Genomic DNA, 16651 nt, shown 5'->3' with positions numbered 1-16651 from the left:
CACCCTCGGCATGTTTGCAGATGACACCAAGCTGTGGGGAGTAGTGGATATGCTGGAGGGTAGGGCTAGGATTCAGAGTAACATTGACAAATTGTGGAATCGGGCCAAAAGGAATTTTATGAGGTTCAGTAAGGACAAGTGCAAAGTCTTGCATTTAGGATGGAATAATCCAATGCACCTGTACAGACTGGGGACTGACCGACTAAGCAGCAGCTCTGCAGAGAAGGACTTTGGAGTTACAGTGGACAATAACTGAATGAGCCAACGGTGTAACCTTGTTGCAAAGAAGGCTAATGGCATACTAGTCTGCTTTAGCAGGAGCATTGCCAGCAGATCAAGGGAAGTGATTCTTCCCCTTGATTTTTGGCACTGGTGAGGCCACATCTGGAGTACTGTCCAGTTTTGGGCCTCTAACTACAGAAAGAATGGGGACAAATTGGAGAGAATCCAGTGGAGAGCAGCGAAAATGATTAGGGGCCTGAGGCACATGACTTCTGAGGAGAGGCTGTGGGGACTAGGCTTATAGTTTGGAGAAGAGAAGATGGAGGGAGGACTTCAATAGTAACTTTCAATGACCTGAAGGGTGGTTCCAGAGAGGATGGAGCCAGCTGGACTGTTCTCATTGGTGGCAGATGACAGGACAAGGAGCAGTGGTCTCGGGTTGAAGCAAGGGAAGCTTAGGTTGGTTATTGGGAAGAACTTTCTTACTAGGAGGCTAGTAAAACACCAGAACAGAGAACCCAGAGAAGTTGTGAAGCCTCCATTCTTGGAGGCTTTTAAGACCTGACTAGATAAAGCCTCGAGTGGATTGATATAGTTGAGAACAGTCTTGCTTTGAGCAGGGTTTTGGACTAGATGACCTCTTGAGGTCCCTTCCAACCCTAATTTTCTATGATTCTATGAAATCGGAAAAATTAAATGTGCCTATCTTGGGTGTGAGAGAAGAGCCCCAGGAGTGGGAAAGGTGTGGTGATGGTGATGGAAACGAGCACTGGCAGGTGTCCTTTGCATTGCTGCATGAATAGGTGCAGAAGTGTTGTTTGGTCTTAGCAGGACAGAGTGACTACATAAAGATTTTTCTTTTTTCTTTTTTGGTCATGGAAGGAAGGGCTGAAAATTCCTCTAGCACAATGCTGGCTCTGTTTTGAGCTGACAACATTTACAGTGGAGAGCTGAAATATGAAAGTTCAGTGGAACCCTTGTGAAGGTATAAGACACTTTGTTTCATATTGAGTCTCATAAAATTCCTCTTAACTGATAGTTTGGACGTAATCTGAGTGTCAAAGTGACTTTTTCATTCATTCCATACTTGGCTTATGGATCAAAGAGTCTGGCAAATAGCCAAACTAATTACTCATGAACTTTCTAATGTTTCAACTTGTATGACACCACCCACCTTCTCAGAGAGGTCATGTTACTTTTTCAAGCATTACAGTTAAATTAGTGTGCTACAGAGTTGCTGTGAATTCACAGCTTTGTAAATTTTAGCTTTTTTACTTTTTTGTTACTCAATAACAAATTCTTTAAAAAATTAAAATATACCTTCCAAGATCTCTATTTATACCCACTGAAGAAAAAGTTTGTTGATATATGGTGGGGTTTTTTTGGGGGGGTTTTTTGTGTTTGTTTTTTCAGTGGTAGGGGTATTTGTTGTAGCCGTGTTGGTCTAAGGACATAGGCAGACAATGTTCTTTGGGAAAATCTGATATCTTTTATTTTAGTTGGTCTAATAAAAGATATCGGATTTACCCAAAGAGCCTTGTTTGCCTTTTCAGTGGCAGTGTTTTTTAACCATAGAGTTGGTGTAGTTATACATGCATTTCCCCATGGACGTAGGAAGCTCATACAAGTAGAAACTGCTTAGCAAGTCCTGCCCAAGTCAGGCTGTATTAGATGGAAGCTGTGGTATGACAATAACTAAGTTAGAGACTTTTCATTTGCAATGTCCCTAGACGTCCTTAAGTACTCTGAATCACATTAGTGCGATTTTTTTTTTAAAGCATAGTTGCAAAGCTTTCCAGTGGGATTCCTGTGCTGCTTCCTTTACGGTAGTTGCACTTGCAATTGGAACAGATCAGTCCTCAGTCAGGAATTGACTCATGTTGCCTCATTCTATGACCTGCCTATTTTATATGTACAGACTACAAAGCTACAGGAGCTTCTCTATTTGCTTGGTTCTTTTGAGATGTTTTTGAAGAAAAATATGCTTAATAGGCCATACAGTTCTGAGTCTTTAAATTTTTGTCTGTTTGTGGGGGAGTACATGTTGATCTAAGGCTGCTAATTTTCATTGTGGATAGGTTCTGAAAACGCTTTGTCCTACCATTGTAGTCCAATAGTTGTTTCTAAATTTACCCCTTCCTCTAAACTTATTTGTGCAGTTGTGGTGGTGGCGGTAATGTAGGCAAAATATTGATAATCACCAGCGTTGTAGACCGTGACTTCGTTGGGTTTTTTTTTTTGTTTTGTTTTGTTTTTTTTAAGCCTAGTCCTGAAGGAAGGCAGTGGCTGGCCCCCCATGATTGTTGAACTATAACATCCCTGCAGGACAAATGACTTTTTAAAGCTCTGGGCTTTGATACTATGTGGAGATTGGAATAATTCAGGATATGACTATGTCCTTGGCACTATTCTACTGTAATTAAATCAAGTGTGTAGAAAACACTTCTTTATTGTTTGATAATGTACACACACCACAAGGATGGTGACGTGCAAGGTTTGTTTAGCAAGCTTGGTCCTAATGTGACCTCAGAAGTCTGGGGTTGTCAAAGGAATCGAAGATATCAATGTACTCAAATCCCTTAATTTCTAACTTCTTGAATGCACTCTAGGAAAGCTGCTTAGGGCAGCTAAGCTATCTTCTGGGTTCTGTGTACTTCTTTGGGTAATTCCACTGACTTCACTGGATTTATACAAGCGGTGAGTCCTAGTGCACAGCTGATTTTCATCTGCACAGGCTTCTTGTCTCCTCCTAGTTTGAAGCTTCAGTAATTTTTAAAAATGTTTAGAATTGTGGAAAGAGTGGGAAGGGGCCTCCTAGTACAGGCACCTGCTCAAGGCAGGATCATCTTTGATTTAAACCATCCTAGCTAGTATGTTTTATCCTTGTCAGGTCTGTCAGTCTCGAAGTTATACATTCTGTATTATTCAGTTAATTATGAAGGCTGTTAATTATTGAACTAGCTGGTTGCTGCTGCCTCCTCTCTTCTGGTCTAGAGGCTCTTGTGTTGCTGTCTGCAGTCCGATTGAAGCATGCCTACTGATGGGCAGCAATTGCTACTCAAAGCAGTAGATTCATAGATGTTGGGGTCAGAAGGGACCTCAATAGATCATTGAGTCCGACCCCCTGCATAGGCAGGAAAGAGTGCTGGGTCTAGATGACCCCAGCTAGATGCCTATCTAACCTCCTCTTGAAGACCCCCAGGGTAGGGGAGAGCATCACCTCCCTTGGGAGCCCATTCCAGACCTTGGCCACTGTAACTGTGAAGAAGTTTTTCCAAATGTCCAGTCTAAATCTGCTCTCTGCTAGCTTGTGGCCATTATTTCTTGTAACCCCCAGGGGCGCCTTGGTGAGTAAAGCCTCACCAATTCCCTTCTGTGCCCCCGTGATGAACTTATAGGCAGCCACAAGGTCGCCTCTCAACCTTCTCTTGTGGAGGCTGAAGAGGTCCAGGTGCCCTAGTCTCTCCTCATAGGGCTTGGCCTGCAAGCCCTTAACCATACGAGTGGCCCTTCTCTGGACCCTCTCCGGGTTATCCGCATCCCTCTTGAAGTGTGGTGCCCAAAATTGCACGCAGTATTCCAACTGCGGTCTGACCAGCGCCCAATAGAGGGGAAGTATCACCTCCTTGGTTTCGTTCGTCATGCATCTGCTGATGCACAATAAAGTGCCATTAGTTTTCCTGATGACTTTGTCACGCTGCTGACTCATGTTCATCTTGGAGTCCACTAGGACTCCAAGATCCCTTTCCACTTCCGTGCCTCCAAGCAGGTCATTTCCTAGGCAGTAAGTATGCTGGACATTTTTCCTCCCTAGATGCAGCATTTTGCATTTCTCCTTGTTGAATTGCATTCTGTTGTTTTCTGCCCATATGTCCAACCTGTCCAGGTCTGCTTGTAGTTGTTCCCTGCCCTCCGGTGTGTCCACTTCTCCCCACAGTTTTGTGTCATCCGCAAACTTGGACAGAGTACATTTCACTCCCTCGTCCAAGTCGCTGATGAAGACATTAAAGAGTATCGGTCCCAGGGCCAAGCCCTGCGGGACCCCGCTGCCCACACCCTTCCAGGTTGATACCGACCCATCCACTATGACTCCCTGGGTACAACCCTCTAGCCAATTCACTTAAATTTAGGGAGAACAGAGTTCCTCTCTCTGCCCAAACCCTATGTGATTCTTTTTTTTCTTTAAATAGGCAACTAAATGATCTTCACACTCAGTGTGATCCTTAGTCTTATTGTTAGTGAGCAAAAGATACCAGTGAGACATTGTACCCCGTGGTCTACATTACAGTGGTGCCCAACCTTTTTGCCCTGTGGGCCAAATGGGTAATATCAGGTCCTTATGTAGGCTGGATGTGGCTGATGAGCCTGATCTGCCTATGGGGAGGTGGTGGGGGTGGGATTGCTCAGTTTGACCCTGATCTATCACCCAGGGTGGGGGTGGGGCAGCACCAGTCTGGAAATGCAGGGGAAGGGGGAGCAGCCTTGTCCTGCCTTGAATATGTGGGGGGAGGGTGCAGAGCAGCCCTGATTCCAACACATGTTGGGAATAGACCAAAGTGTTTTGGGGAGCAACTCAATCTATTCTGGATATGGGGGGGGATGGGCCCAGCCCCGATCCTGCTGCACAGACAGTTGCCCAGGAGAAGATAGGTCTGACTGCAGAGCTTCCTTCCCCACAGCTTCCACCCTTCCCCACTGCCAAGTTTTCCTATCTGTGGGGGAGCCCTGTAGGCTGGATGTCATGGCTCCTCAGGCTGGACTTGAAGGTTGAGCATCCCTGGTCTACTAGGTGGGATGAGCAGTGGTACATGGGATGTATCTAGGAGAAAAACAATCCAGAACTGTGGGTTCTTCCATTGCTTTTTCTCTTTGGGAAGAGGGCTATTTTAATTTTTCTATGGGACTGTCCTTAGTGTATGAAATGAAGCATCTGTGCAAGTCCTGTGGGTAACAATTTTTTATAGACTTTTTTTTTTCTGTGTTCTCTTCTCCTAGTTGTTTTGTAATTGATTGCTTCTTCATGGTCTGAATTGGACTTCTACAAAACTAGACAGCATCCAGAATTATTATAGAATTTGTGTCTTGTTTCTTTTACATTGGGGAAGTGTTCTTATAACCTCTCTAACATACAGAGGTGTTTCCTGATAAACTTTCACTAAGGCATGGAGGATGGGTATCTCTTATTAATGGAATTTTCTAATTTTAAATAGTCTGCTCATTTAGGAAAAGGAATAGATTAGCTAGATCTGGCTGGGAAAATGGAAATGGGGAGGGGAACCCATGGTGTGCAGCTTGGCACTGATGTCCTGTTATTCCCTTTAGCAGCTGGATCTGCTGCCCTTTAGGAGCTTAGTGTGTGGGAGCGACACTTCATAGCTAACACTGCTTGAGTGTAGATTGAACTTTATTAGCAGCTTGATGTTAGTGTCTTAGCAGCAGTATTGAGATATTGGATGTTCTGGAAAGGTGACTTTTTGGGATGGAATTCCTTTTTAATATGTATCACCAAGCACAAGTGTAGTGGTGTTAGCATGGTAACTGCTGTAAAGGGTCTACCTTGGGCTTCTGTCTGTACATCTAATAGGAGTCGAGCATTTTGCATCTTCTTTTTAAGGCAGCAAAACTCCAGGATTTTGAATGCCTGTGGCTTCTGTCCTTTTAATAAGTTTAATTGACATGTTGGGTAAATTTGCCTGATAACTGTAGATGCAAACTCCTTGGCATTTTTGAACCAGAGATTAGATGTTTGTGTGACATAATGAACAACAACAAAACTTTGAGTTAGTCTAGGATTCTCAGCTAGAGTGCTGCAAGATCCTTGTAAGTATGTCATGGGGTGCCACTCGTTGGCACTTTTTAGGCTTGCAAACACCTACAGATAATTCTCATGAATAACCCATAGGGCATGTCCAGATGAGTGCAGTATGTGGCGCTGCAGACCTGTTGCAGTGCCAGACACTGCACATGCAGGCATTCCCTGCTCTGCTACTTTGTGGTGCAGGGTGGGGAGGGAGGTTTGACCCTGGGAGATCCTGGGGTCAAAAAAACTCATGCCAAACAAAAAGCAGGGCAGTGCACATAGCAGCAGTATGTGCCACCCCAAACTGGAGCCTGGTTGACCAGAACCATGGTCTGACCGTCAGCCAGGCTCTCTGTTGCAGAAGCACTGTGACTGCAGCACTTGGAAGCCCCCAGAACCCCAGGTAAGGCTACTGGGGCCAGCACCAGCCTCCTCTACTCCCCTGTGTGTGCTGCTACATGTTCCTGGATAAATGCATGTTCCTGTTCATAGGGATTTGCCCAGAAATTTCAAATAGTACCCCGGAGTATCCAAAACATTGTGACCTGTTATGAGTAATTTGGTTTTGGCTGAGTCTTTGTGACAGAAGAATTGCTCTATTTTGTTTTTTGGGGGGTTTTCCCCACATAATCAAGAAATGAGTGAAAGCTAAGAGCTGGCATTTTTCAAGGTGTGCCTTGCATTGAAACCTGCTGAGAGCCCCTGGTCTAACTAAAGCATTATGTCTTTGAGTAGAAAACTAATCAAGGTGGTGTCTACATGCCTGTCTTTCTTTAACATTTATGTGTATGTATTGACTTCAGTATTTGTCCTTGTTCATTTAAAGGCTTTTGCTTCTGTCACTCCCTCCTGTATTCTATGAACCAATCCTTTTAATCATCTGAATTTTAGGCTAAGTATTTATTTTAACAGTAAATCATGCATTTACTAAAAGATCTCATGTGTGTCTATATACACATATTAAAAAAGCAAGGAACCAGTGCATTTTAATGGCAAATTCGGTTTATCAACATTAACACATCAATATTTTTGCTTTCAGCTGTATAGTTCTAAGTGGGTCCTTTTTTGTGTTGTTTACTCCCCTTCTCCCCCTACCACCACAAAAAAAGGTGTGGGGCAGGGCTAAGATGGGTAATAATGTTGCCTAAAAGTGGTGGTTGCTCCTTTAAATACAGGTAGTGTTGCTGCCTAGACTAATAATGTAATTTTAAGTGCATATATGTTACAAGGTGAAAAAGGTACTTGTTGAAACCAGTTATTATGTGTGGCAGGAAGGTAGCTGATTGTTTCTGTGTTCCAGTGCTAACCCTGAACAAGGTGAAATTGTCCTTTCTCTCTCTGAAACTTGAGAACACAGCCTTGTACCCAAGGTCCTATTTGAGTTTGTGTAATCCATTCACCAGCTATATTAGTCTTTGTTGCTAACGTAACTCATGCATTAATTCATGTAGCTGAGCTTTGCAGAAGATTTTCAGCTATGCAGCCTTGTGAGAGACCATAATTAAAGTCATGAAGTAATAGGATCCTCTCCGTAAAAATGTTGTTGTCCCAATTTTAAAGGGGGTGGGGTGGGATTCGGAAGAGAGAAATCATGTTAGCTGTTACCATCCCTAGCAACAAAATAATATCTCCCATACAGCCAGTGGATGCCAAGAATCAAACTGCATGTTCACTAACTGTATAGTCATTCCTACTTCCTGTTAAATGGGTAAAAGCATATAATTGTGATTTTTTATTTTTGGTAGCCTTTTTCCATCCACTTTTCAGTGGTGTAACTGACTTTTTTTTTTTTACATTCATTTCTGCTCTGTTTTAATAGGCTCTCCTGGGCTTGGTTACAAGGTGTAATAAATATTTAGTGAAATGACTCTTTCCCTCCCTCCCATCCTCTCCTCCCCCCCCCCCCCCCTTGTTGTTTGCTGTTGTCAGCACGTTCTTTCTAATAATAAGCAGTCTAGGGGGGGCATAAACCATGCACTGCCACGGGCCCTCTTTGCCTGGCTCTGGTGGGCTGCAGTTTGCTGGTCTGCGGTCACTTCCACTCTGGCAGCTGACCGTGCTGCAGACTGGCAGCCGACCCCGGGCCATGGCCCGGGCATTGAGAACCCCTGCCTTAGAGTCTGTAGCTTCTGTGGAGGATGCTATGCAACTGGCACTTACTTAGATAGCTGGCAATAGTTACCTGGCTACAGCAGGACAATGGTTAGTATATTCTTTGAATGCTTTCAAAGCCCAGCAACACCTCAAAGGAAAGACTTTCCATATGTGGGTGACAGTAGAGCAGGGGTGTGCAAAATGTGGCCTGGGCTTGCCAGGCCATTCTATCTGGGCCGCGGGGCCCCTAAAAAATTTAGAAAACTAATGTTTATCTGCCCTGGCTGCCTGTCATGTGGCCCTCAGTGGTTTACCGAAACTCAGTAAGTGGTCCTCCGCCGGAAATAATTGCCCACCCCTGCTGTAAACCTTGCCATCTGTTATAAATTCCTTCTTCTCTTCTGGGAATTCCTTCAGGGCCATTCCTCCAGTACAATTAACTTACTCCCTGAGCAATAAGTAGATCTTATGCCATTAAAGCAAAACATATTTTTAATATTCCTTGTAGTTTGTTAATCACTTTTGTTTAAAAATATGTCTGCTATTCAGCGGTTGTGCCAAAAGTGGGTACCTTCAGATGTACTTTTCCACTTCTGTTGTGGGGTGGGGGCAAGAGATTTAACAACTTTCCAAGTTGCACATTATCTTCAGTTGTTGAACTGTTTGATGCCTGTTTCAGATGCTGTGCCAGTATGGGTGCAGACAGAAGATACTTTTTTTTGCATGATCGGCACCTGAAAGTGCAGCGACACACGTGCATGCCTGCAGAGTGCTTTTAAAGTGGCCGATCACACGAATAATTAACCCTCCTCAAATGTGGATGAAGGTGCACTACTTTAGAGAGCCTTAGGGAACTTTTGTTCCTTGGAGTTTATTTTTTGCACAATTAGGGCTGTGCTGATGCAGCCTAGTCCCACCCACAGGGCTGTCATCCTCAAGGAGGGAGGGGCAAGCCAGCAGCAGTGAGCTGTTCCTTTTCAAGAGCTGCTGGCTTGCTTGGCCTGAGCTGGGGGGTGGGGATTGGGGGGCCCTCCATATTTTGCTCCCCCTTGATGGGATCCTGGGGGGAGCTGGGCCAGGCCCACGAAGTGGGGTGGGGAGCTCTGACTTCCTCCCCTCCTTGTTCAGCTTGGGCCACGTCAACTTGCCCCAATGCCTAATGAGTAACTTCTGTGCACAGATCTTGTGAGTTTGTGGGTCTTTTCTGATGGGAAACATTCTTTTTTGTTTTGGAGGAGGCAAAGTTGAAGCAAGCCTTGTAGTGTTTGTCATGCTTCTTGATTCTTGTGGGATTTCATCTTGGTCCAGTCCTCAGAAAGCTCCATCTTCTGCACAGATTATGTCTGTATCCATATGATAGGAAGTTGCTTTGTGCCAGCAGAGTTGTCAACTACATTCCTCATCCTAGAGAAGGAGAAAGGCATTGAACTGGAACATATGGGTGCTTACAGATGTGGGGGGAAAAAAACAAAATGGCACTTTACTTTCAGCTCTGCATGCCCCTGCAGCAAGTGCCCAGTAGAGGAATTGTATCAGTTTGACCCAGCTTGACCAGCATCTGTCTAACTTTTCTGCAGTTCAGCAGGGCTTTTTGGTGCTTTTCAATAATAGTTGATTGAATCAGCTATTAGACAGAAGTGCCAAAAAGCCCTGCTGAAGTGTGTGAGTTATACAGACACTTAGAGAGCCAGGTCAAACTGATCAATTCCTCTTCAGGTAAAATGCTGCAGGGTTTTCTTGGTTTTGTTTGGTTTTTGCTTTTGGCTTTTGTTTTCCATATCTGTCAGCTCCCTATTTTGTGGGGAGAGCCACAGTAGGGAGCAAAGGACTAGAAACTGATGGAGCTAGAGCCTTGTACTGCATGTTTTCTATTTGGCTGCAGAATGTAACTGCCCTTATCACAGTAACAATAGCAACAACCTTTCTAACTGTATTTAGCTTGACTTTTTTTGAGGCTTTTTGACAAACTTTTAAAAATGCATGGCTTGCTTTTTTTATTTACACCAATAAATACTTGAAAACACCTTTTTGAAGAATAAGCTAACCATATGCTGACAGAAAACCAACAAACACTACAGAAAACTGTAAACACTTCTTGTTGATGTGCTTAGAAAAATAAATACCTGGATTACCTTTTGAGCTGAATGCCTTTGATTTGGGATACACATTTTAATTTCTCCATACAACCATGATGTTGAAAACGGAGCTCTTAATCTAATACCTCATGTAAACTGCTGCTCTTGGATAACTGCTTTTGAAGACTGCTTAGATTGCTTCTTGTCCTCTTACAGAGGATATTTATAAATAGTATATATGTAATGTAAAAGTACTTTTCCTGTATAGTAAGGAAATTATTTTATCAAACCTAGTAGACTGGGGGAGGGAGGGTAGGATTTTTCAATTTATTCCACAGTTCTGGAACTTGCTTAAATGTGAGCAGAGGCACTCCAGTAAAAAGAGTGCACTCTGGCTGGTGGGAGGAGGGGGGTCAAGGTCAGTTTTGGTTTTTGTTTTGTTTGTATTTTTTTTTTTTTTTTTTTTTTACTGGTGGTGGTGCATGAATCAAGAGAGTCCCTCCTACTTTATCTTTTACTTTTTCCTAAAATTTACAGTAAACTTTGTTCTAAGACTTGAAAGGGTGACTCTTGTCGTACATTTTTAAATTCTTCTGAGAAGAATGAAGGCTTGAGGGATTTTTTTAATTAGTTTAGGATTAAAGCAATTATAGGGCTGGTAACAAAGGGACAGTGCATAGGTATCAGGACACTGACACCTGAGTGCTCGTAACTTGTTAAGAACTTTTATTGTGCTTGGACTAACCTTCCTTGCAAGTCTTTAAGACCTGGCTAGACAAAGCCTTGGCTGGGATGATCTAGTTGGGGATGCTCCTGCTTTGAGTAGAGGGTTGAACTAAATCAGGGGTGGGCAAAATGCAGTCCACCAGGCAATTCTATCTGGCCCACAGGGCCCCTAAAAAATTTAGAAAATTAATACTAATCTGCCCTGGGCTGCCTGTCATGTGGCCCTTGATCGTTTGCCAAAACTCAGTAAGTGGCCCTCTGCCCAAAATAATTGCCCGCACCTGAATTAAATGATCTCCTGAGGTCCTTTCCAATCCTCCTTTTCTATGATTCTAATGCCTATATACTCCACTAAAGCTGAATCTCATGGTTTTAGTAGACTCCCTAATAAATTGGTTCATCATCTTTCCAGATTAAAATATAATTTGTGTAGTTTCTAATGATAAAGCCTTGAGAATTTTACAAGCAGAATTCAAACAGCTTTTATTTTTTTTCCTTCAAAATTGCTTTGCATGGCTTTTGGCTATACCACTCTCCTCTCTTTTTTTCCCTGTTTCTCCTCCCCATGCACACGGGTTAAGTGCTCCAGCTGCAATTTGAACAGATTTTGCCTGTGTGTAGTTTGTTCCCAGCAGAAGCCCCAGGATGAAATTGGTTAGGATGGGCACATAGCACTGCCTTCCCCTCTAGGGCTGTGTCAAATTGCAAGAGAACGTGTTGGAAAACATTTAGGTCCCTTCAACTTACCAATACCAGTCTAAACTCAGCCCTGTTTGTTCTGTGTAAAGGCTGTAAACCTGGAATCTTAACCTGGCTCTTGGTTACTTATTTCCAGAAGCAAAATTTAAGGGGGGAAGGGGAAAGGGAGAATTGATTTGTGCAAGGATTTTTAACTAGTATGTGGTGAAATGCAGTCTTCTGAGGACTCCCCTTTCCCTTCAAAAGGATGTGTAAGTGAATTAAAAATATCCCAAGCTAAGTGATGTATCTTTGGATCTTCCTATAGAGAAAGAGGAGTTGTACTACACACACTAACGTTCCGGTACTCCAGAGATTTAGGTATGAGGTTTTACATTTTGAGTAGCTCTTGATTTCTATGGGAGTGTTTCTAGTGGGTAAAAAGAAGCATGTGTGCAAGTCCTGTATGATCAAAGTAGAAGCAAGCAGTTGCTGCAGTGCTGAGGCAAACAGAAAAAATCCCTCCAGTCTTAGTAAGTCTTCATTGCTGCATTCTGTACAATGCTTCCCTGTGCTTTTCACAAACACACAGATTTTGTTAAGGCTGAGCAGTAACACCTCTTTAAGTTGATGCTTCTAAGGTTTTAAACAAGATGGGCTCAGTGCTAATTTACTACTCACAGCACCTATGTTTTAGTGTGTGTGTTTTCTAGTGTATTTTTCTCCCTTGCGGCATTGGTTGATAGTTGATATGTAGGAAATTCTTGTTGTTTTGGGCACATGCTTAGAGCTCTCTGTTTTTATATGTAGTTGAAGGGACCTATATTTTTTTTTTTTTATTTGTGTATATATTAAAAATGTTATAGTTATGGTTTTAGCTAAGAAGCTAAACTAGTAAAGCATTGTAGGTATTGAGTATCTAATTGTACAGGTAGTCACTTATTTTTCTAAAAAGCCTGTTAGGAAAATATCTTTTGTTTTCACTGGTTTCACTTGCAATTAATTTACATGGTTCTGGTACTCTAAGGGGTAGAAAAGGACTTTTTTAGCTTGTCTTGAGTGGGTTTTTTAAGATTTTTAGGACGCATTTAACACTTTTTGCTATATAAATGTTTGTTATTTCCAGACTCTTGTAGCTCACTAATGGATGTTTCTCTCTCTTGGGTCTTTCTTCCTTGCAGAATGACGTTTACTTTCAAGGATCTGGATGCACTGTTGAATGCTGATGTGTTGAATTAACTGAATCCTATGCTTTATTTCTTACTTTAAAAATGCCTGAAGAAAAGTAGAGGATTGAGAATTTTAAGTTACAGATCTTTGAGGTAAGATGTCTTTCTATATCAAGAACACTAGCCTTTGCCTTGCAACAAACTAACATAAAATCCATATTGCTTGTCAGACAAGACCATCAATACATGTCACTTAAGCTGTGGAAAAAGGAACACATTGTAGCCACTAAAATCGCATGGGGACTTCCTGATCAGATCAGTTATCACAGGGTCCAAACAATTTTTCTGTCTCCTAGGTGGAGACTGAACTGGGGAAGCTATCATATTTACTCAAATCTAAGATGACCCTGGACTTTAAATCAACCCCCCCGCCAATAACTAGATTCTATGCATGGGAAAATTCTATAAATTTTGTTAGAATTTTTCCATCTATATAATTGAATTATTGAAGGGTCATCTGTATTTAATTCATTCCTCTCACTGCTGCAGTGGGGAGTCAGGTTGTCTGGACAGATCAAACAGTTTGCCCCCTTCCTGTCTCCTACCTGCCACCCTCTTGCCTCTGCTCCCTCCCCTCCTTTCTACCCCCACCCCCCATTACACTTGCTCTGTGCTGGCAGGCTTGATTCCCTGCCTGGGGCACAGAACATGGCCCCAACCCAGTCTCCATAGCAACTGTGTGGTGTACGTGCTGCTGCTAAAGGGCCAGGCTGGGTCTGTGCTCAGTGTCCCAGGCTGCATCATGCATGGCATGGAGCAAGGGTGAGGGGTGGGCAGGGGAGCAGAGGTTGCATGTTGAGGGATGAGGAGGGGAGGGAGGAAGCAGCAGCTGCAGCTATGGCCCTTACCCTGGACCCTGGGTAGGTGCTGGAGCTTAAGCCATAGCAGCTGCCTGCCTCCTGCTCCACTACCCTCATGCTCCATTCTAGGTCAAGGGGCTTCTTCCTCCTCCACCCCCCCCCATTTTAAATGTGGGGGAACTTTGTCCTTGATTCTAGTAAATACAGTAACTAACTGGCTGAAAGACTTATTGCATCTCAGCAACTCTAAATGTCTGAAGCTTAAATTTTAAAATATATATATAATTAGATTTATATAAAGCGCATCCACATTTCATTCTTCCAAAACAAGATTAGCTAAATGTACCTTGGTTTGTGTTTTTTTTAAGGAAAAGCAAAGTCAAATCTGGGCTAACATCTGCAAACAATCATGGTGTTGGTACAGCCCCCCACTTCCTCCCTCCTCACATTCCCCAAAACATTAGGGAGGTATGGATAATGAACCCCTAAAAGCAGGACTTTTTGGCTGTATATGCTATAATAAATTTGAATCCAGAACTGTAGTTCAAATCTGACCTCTTAAGAGCCAGTCTATGGACAGTTTCCATTTAAATTAAAATAGTTGTGTATTGACCTGGAATTTTAGGTTGAAAACGATATGGTGGGCCTTGGGCAAAATTTATCTATGGTTCAGTGAATGGTGGTGGTTGTTGTTGTTGTAGCATTTATTTATTTAAGTCCATTTAATACTTTTGGTCACTGTTTTTGTTTAGTTTTTCCTGTGAGATTATTTTTAAATAAGGGCAATAGCAGTGCAAAGACTATATGGAATTATGATCTTTTTTTGGAAGGGGCAGGGAAGGAGTCTGTTTTCTAAAACTCAGCCTGGAATATGGGGTCAGGTTATAATCAGAATAATATAGTGAGTAGAACAGGAGCATGTAGCGGTAATTTTAGAGCTGTGAAATGACTTGAAATGCAGAGATTGAGCTTTGGTTGGTAGCTTCATATGTTGGTTGGTGTCCTTGTTGGCCTTTTTAAGGGCATGTCTACACACGCAGGCATGTGTACTTGCAGCAGGTCAAGTAGCAGCAGCACAAATCTGCACTGGAGACGTTTTTTTTTTTCCTTGACACGCGTACCTGTACATGAACTTTGGTTTGGGGCAAATTGTGCCACCTGGGGCAAACTGACCCTGCCCAGCTCCTCCTGGATCTTCAGCCAGGGGGAGCTAGAGGCTGGGGTTATCACCTGTGTTGGCCCCAGCAGGATAAAAAGCTGCCCTGGCAAGCAGGTCAGGGCTACTTGCCCTCAGAAGCTTCTGAGGCCGGGCCAGTTGATATTTGGGGACCTTAGCCCATTGTGGCAGCTGGACTGCCGAAGCAGCCCTAACCTAGAGTGGCTGCTGCACTTTCTACTGACTGCAGCAGTCTGGCAATAGGGGCTGCTGCCTGGCTGTGACCTGCTGCCACCTGCAACAGCATCCACCGCCTGTGACAGTATCTGCCCAGTTGGACTTCTGACCCCATGGCAGCATGGCTGCCTGGACTGTGGCATGGGCACTCTGGGCCACCTGTCAGTAGGCCATGGCTACACAGTTGGCCTTTGTGCAGGACTGCTGTCTTGTCTTCTGGTGCTGTTGCTCTGCCACCTGGGCAGCTGTTGCTCGGAAGATGTGCTCATTGCAGTGGCCTGCCTTGAACTGTTGAAGCATGTCCTCCTGGTGCCCAAATGGTCAGGTCAGCCACCTTGTCTGCCCTCCAGCTGGGTTCCTGGTGCTAGCTGTGGGCAGGCTCCTTTGCTTGGGTCCCGCCACTTACCTCAACAGCAGGGATCCTAGTGTTCCCCATTTAAAAATTGCAAATTCTCAATTTAAAACAAACAAACAAAATTCCTCCAAATTCTCTCTCATTGAAATACCCAAAATCTATGTTCTTCTGTGATTAAAATGCAACACTGCTATATAGAGAGAGATCAGTTGGGCAGTGTTTTATTGATATATTTACAAGTTCTTAAAGCAGTTTGGAAGCCTACCAGTGCCTTTGTCATTATAATAATACATTCTAAATATCTATATGCTTTAGTGTTTGCTTTTGGGTTTTTTTTTTGTTTTTTTTTTTAATCGTAGAAAAATCAGAGCTCTCCCTGCCCCTTCACTCGCCAAGATGTGGGAACAGCTGCAGCTGCTTTCTAGCATTGAATAGCACTGATATGCCCTACCCCTGCACATGCCCTTGCCCCTCACTTGCAACCTACAGGCCTGCCAATGCCTCTCACTCCTTTCCCACAGCCCCTGCCTGCTCCCACTTTCTCCCTCCCAGCACCAGGAAATGGGTCCAGCTGCAGCTGTCTCACCTGCTGCTTTGGCTCTGAGCAGTGCCAGGCCTTACTGTTTTGCTTCCCGTGCCTGTGTCCAGGCCCCAGTGATCCCCATACAGTTCCTGGAAAGTCCTTGACTGGGGCTCAGGGACTGCCCCTTGCCTTCCAGGCTGGCTTCCCTCTGCACAAGCTTCTCTAGGGGGGCAGGGGAGCATCAAGCCTGGCTCTGGTAGCCGCTTGTACCCAGAGCGCTCCCCCATACCCCTCTCCTCTCTCTCCTCCCCCCCCAGCCCATCACATATCACACACACACACACACAACCCCTGCTGCCACCTCCAATCCCCCCTGCAAATTGCCTACCCGCACTGCTACCTCTACTCCCCCTCCCCCCCCCCCCCCCCCAGCCTATCACATCCTCCAAATGGTTGCTGGGACCAGGAGCGCTGCCGCCCCCCCCTCCCCCAGCTGTGGCACCCACCAGCAGGGCCTGTCCTGTCTGGCGGCTGGACATCCAGGGTGTGAGATTTAGGGGGGGAGGAGGGGGTTTGTGAGGAGGGTATGGGGCTTTTTGGGAAGATATGTGGGTGGGTATGGGAGGCTTGTGGTTGTGGGGTTTGCGGGAGATGTGGAAGGGTGTGTGGGGCTTGTGGCAGGGAACATGCAACACACTTGCACTCCTGCCTCCCCTCTCTGCCCTGCCCCCCCCCCCCCCCCCATGCACAGCCCCC

At 44.3% G+C, this 16651-nt stretch overlaps 1 protein-coding gene across 1 annotated transcript in view; it reads left to right on the top strand.

The window, feature by feature from the left end:
* Nucleotides 1–16651, top strand: part of KANK1 (KN motif and ankyrin repeat domains 1) — a 194162-nt gene that overhangs the window by 43413 nt on the left and 134098 nt on the right. Inside the window, exon 3 of the mRNA XM_019478103.2 lies at nucleotides 12777–12917. The gene's annotated coding sequence lies outside the window, so the exon portion shown is untranslated. The remainder of the gene's footprint in view (nucleotides 1–12776; nucleotides 12918–16651) is intronic.

Source organism: Alligator mississippiensis, chromosome 3 (assembly GCF_030867095.1).
Source record: "Alligator mississippiensis isolate rAllMis1 chromosome 3, rAllMis1, whole genome shotgun sequence".
Lineage (NCBI taxonomy): Eukaryota > Metazoa > Chordata > Crocodylia > Alligatoridae > Alligator > Alligator mississippiensis.
The sequence above is the reverse complement of the archived record's forward strand: the minus strand, read 5'-3'. Positions and strand labels throughout refer to the sequence as shown.